The sequence below is a fragment of the Helianthus annuus genome, chromosome 4, assembly GCF_002127325.2.
Source record: "Helianthus annuus cultivar XRQ/B chromosome 4, HanXRQr2.0-SUNRISE, whole genome shotgun sequence".
Classification (NCBI taxonomy): Eukaryota; Viridiplantae; Streptophyta; class Magnoliopsida; order Asterales; family Asteraceae; genus Helianthus; species Helianthus annuus.
Window position 1 is genome coordinate 49146336 of NC_035436.2, and position 5043 is coordinate 49151378.

Sequence of the window (5043 nt, forward strand, 5' to 3'; positions counted from 1 at the left end):
ACTGATGGTTTTGAAGAGGTTACTGTCTTGGAATGCAAGACTGATGTTTGTAATACAAGGACCGTTTCATCAATTCCAAGGTAAATATTATCCATATTAAGCTTTGTTTGTCAAAAAAACTAAATCTTATTAATATATTATGCAGAATTAGGCTTTCTATACGTGTGCAAGATTGTACTGGCATTGTGACTCTGACATTGTTTGAGCGTGAGGTGACAAAGCTTTTGAAGGTTAATGCGAATCAGCTGTTAGACAACAACATTGAAGTATGTAATAAATAATTGCTTTTATCATATGTTTTGTTATTCTACAACATTGAAGAATATTTTGTTTTTCAACAGTTAGCAAACGAAGGAAACTTTCCAAATGAGCGAAATTCTTTACTCAATATGAAGTTTGCGTTCAAGATTGCTGTTTCTTCTTTTAACATTAGCAAGAAGTCTGATGGCTACTCAGTCTCCAAGATGACTGATAACCCGGTGATTTTGTCCGAGCTTGGTAAACATTTTGACACTATTCAGGTATATTTATTCCATTTCACCTTTATACTATTATTACAATTTGCCAACAATGTTTAACTTATAATTATTATCATTTTTTTACTTTTTTTTAAATAAAATCAGCCTATTGATGAGGAAGCCGTCAATGTCGAACCATCCGATTCAAATCGTAATGTCGATTGGCCTGTTAAGGTTTACTATCCTTTAGTTTATATATTATTTAATTTTTACTCATTATTTGTTAAATGTATATTTATAACTCATCCCTCTTTAATTATTTTATTTTTGTAGGATTCTATATCCAAACGGGAGACGATGTAACCCCTTGCTCAAATGTTTTTAAAGTTGGCTTTACAACATCGTTTGATCAGAAGGATGCTAAGTTGGATACGATGAGCGAAGGTGACTTGAAGCGCAATTTGGATACCGTGTATGACGTGGATGATGTTTCTTCGCAGTCTTCATCAAAAATGCGTAAAGACGGTGGTGTCAATGCAGTGCTTCTAATTCCAAAGAAAGAATAGTAGTCACCTATAATTCAAACATTTGATATCATCGTTTGTTTTTTCTTCAGTATTTGGATATTTTTGTTTGTTTTTTTTCGTAATTTGACCATGGTTTGACTTGTGTGGTTGTTTTATATGAACATGATTGTTTCATGGTTTAGTTTTTTGTTTTGAATAACAATTGTTTTTTGCTAATTGTTTTTGTTAATTCTTCTTTTTGTTTCTTATATATATGTCATCATTATTCTTTTTGCTAACTCTCATTGTAATAATATATCGTTTGATTATTTATATTGTTACTAAAAATATAAGAGCTAATATCATTTTGTATACTCTACATCATTTAAAAACGTATAATTTATTATAAACATATATATTAATCAGGTTATAGAAAGTATTACATACTATTAAGATAAAATTTTTTACGTTTTTTAAATAATACATAATAAAAAAAATACAATCCGTTTTTCAAAAAAATAATGTTACTAAAAATATAAGACCCAATATATCTTTCGATAATCTAGAACATTTAAAAAACGATACTTTTATATTATTTAAAATATTCGTATTATTTTCTAATATTTGTAACTAAAATTCAATTTTTGGTTGATTTTTAAATTTCTGAGCAATTTAATTATAGATGTAATGTAACGTATTTAAGTAATGTAGTTAGTACATTATCAAATTTTTTTATATACAGTTACCATAATCTATTCTAAACATATATATTAATCAGGTTATAGAAAGTATTACATACTATTTTTAAAAAAAAAAATTAACGTTTTTAAGTAATACAAAATTTAAAAAATACAATCCGGTTTTAAATTTAAAAACTTTAAATAGACTCCTTTAATTTCATCAAAAAATTTATTTATATTTTTAATTTTCTAATTCCCACTTTTTGTAACAAATAAACTGTACTCTCACATCTTTTTTTATAAAATAGTAATATATTTGTGCATAAAATTGACAAAATATATTTTTCCATAACTGAGAGTATTACTCTAACTATAAATAATTTTATCTTCTAACTATACATAATATATAACCATCTTCATCCTGTCCAACATTCATATATCAGTGGAGTTTTTGAATTGTTTTTTACTTTATTCTTTCAGACAACAAGATGAAGTCTCGGGTATGTAAATGTTATCTTTATTCTTAATTTAATTTTAATATTTAATTTTTATATTACTATTTGTATACAGATTTTACCAAGGAATTACCACAATTGGGTAGCTGATTTCAAGTTACCTCCTGATTGTATGGTTCAAATCATCACGACTGATCGAATAGTTTTTCTGTCAGGGTTAGAAAAGCAGGGTCTTCATATTTTTTTCATGATGGATGGTTTAACATGATACAGTCACTACTATTACCAAATAAGTCATTACTATTATTTTTGTACGAAGGTAGTCTAACTTTTCGACTCATATACTTCTATTAAGATTTGGCACTTGCTCAAGATGATTTCTTATACTGCCAAACATCACAGTTTTGTGAACATAAAGAGCATTTGGTATTTAATTTTTTTTATATTTATACTATATTAGCTTTTGACTAATTTTATAAAACTTTTTTTTAACATAATTATTTATTTTTGACTTGCAGCTTATCAATAGATTTTTTGTTTATCATAAGTTGAAGAACACAATACCTACCAACCATGTTACTATAACTGCTTTTCCTAACCGTACATGGTTGGTTTTTATGGAGAAGCATGGTCAAAATTTGTATTTCACTACTGGATGGAATCAAATTAAAGAAGACATGAAAATTATAGACGAACACTATATTATTTTTGAGATGATTTCGGAATCAAAACTTGATATGATGGTTTTTAGAGGCACAGAAGATTTGGTCCGTATTCTTGAACGTCGTCTTGCACGTGTTAAAATAGAGTGTAAAGAAGAAGTTATTGAAGAAGGTGCTCCTTAAATTGTTTTAGGATACAAAATGAAGTAGAAAATTATTTGTTTCCTTAGTATTAAATTTTATCAATTTTTACTCATACATTCCTTTTTATCGTTTATTAACCCACCTTTCATACATTCTTTAATTATTAATATATCTCGATTTACTTTTTTGTTTATAAAGATAGATTAACAACCTTTCATTATTCACGCTTGATATATTGGAGGTTACATTAGATGTTATATTAACATCTGTCATAATTGGAGGTTACGCTTTATTTAAACTTAATTATATAAATTTAATATAAAAAATGAAAAATTGAATACAAAAAATTTAAACAACATTTACGAATTCACTAATTTATTACATATGTACTAATGTACTAATAATACTAATAATTTAACACTTTCTTCAATATTTATTAACCATTAGTGGAACATAAAAGGGGGTTGTTGTAATTTATGGTTAAATCCATTTTATTGTCGTCAATTTTCAAACTATAGGGGATGTTTATGTAACATTTCAAATGGTGGTTGTAATTATGGACATTGTCCTTACCATACTCTACCATCATATCATCGTTCTTATCATCCCAAGGAGAAAGTGGATCGGCGACCGGAACTACAAATCGGATTATCGCCGGAATCATCGTTCTTAAGGTTTTTGGCGCCGGAACTAGGGCTTGGAATCTTGATTTAAAGGTAACAACATTTAAGTTCCTTCAGATTATTCATAAATTTTTGATTTAATCGTTTCTATCGTTGATTTTTTACCATTACACTGATATACTTCGAATCTTAACCGTTTATATTGTTGTTTTTTTGTAAGATTGAGTCTTTAATTGTTAGAAAATTAGTGTTTGTAGTTTATTTTTGTTATGCTATGTTCAACTTGTGTGTATATACCGATCGTACTTTAGACATAAACGTTAAATGATGATTCTGTATTTAATCATTCACTTAAAATTTGATAGATACGAGTATAAGAACTTTAAATTTCAGAATCATTAAAGTTAGTTATAATATTGTCTGTAAGGTCATAGAAAATTTGAATTTTTGAACCATATAACTTTGGTTTTTGCATGATTTGAATCTTCAGTATTTATAGTCGAATCAGTGTTCTGTCTGTAGTGTTTTTTGTGTATACTGTATAGAGTAGTGTTCGGTAAAGTACGAGAATGTGAAATTATTTGTTTTTTGAAATCATTCGTCTTAGCATATTTATTGTTGCAGGTTTGAAAATGTATACTTCGTTTGTAAAGTATCTTCTGAACCCATCATCATTGAGTATAGTAAGCATTCTTTATGTTACCTATAATTCAGTTTTTTGAGTATTATTTTTTAGTATTTTGATGTTTGAAACTTATAATACTAAATATAGTTAATATTAATATATATACAGGATGTCCTGATCACCTTTGTTACTCAATTCTATGGAGAGAATTGGGCCGATAGGAAGCTGCGTATATATCACTCAAGTGGGAAAAAATGGGTCGTAATGTTGAAACGAGTACAATGTATGTCAGTCTTAACTGACAGCTGGCAAACAGTTGTTTCAGAACTCAAACTTCAAAAGGATTGTCTGCTGACCTTTCTTCCATTGAACCATTTTGATCTCCATCTTTCATCTTATGTTAACGGCGTCTGTGATCAATCTTATTTTACAATTAATCGTCATCTAAGATTGGGTTTTACGGTACTTAATCTCATTTTGTTTTCATTACATTTTATCGTTAACATGTTTTTCACACTTTATAATCTAACGTACAAGTGAACATTCAATGTGTTATGTTTCATATTATGTAGATCATTGAAGATTCTTTTGTTCAACAATGTTTTGAAGACAATGTAGTGGCTGGCTCATATGAAATAAATTATAAGGGTTCTCCGTGGACAGTGTCAACAAGTAAGTTTAATTCAAACTATGTATTTTCACAAGGTTGGACTCAACTTTGCAACGATCTTGGCGTTCAAGAAGATGATTTACTGGTTTTTGAAAAACTTGATGATGTTATGTTTGGCTTAACCGTGTATCGAGACGAGGTTGAGATAAGGTTGAGCAAGAAGGTTGAATCTGATGATGATGATGATGTATTTCAGATCTCTAAGGCCGATTACTTTAAA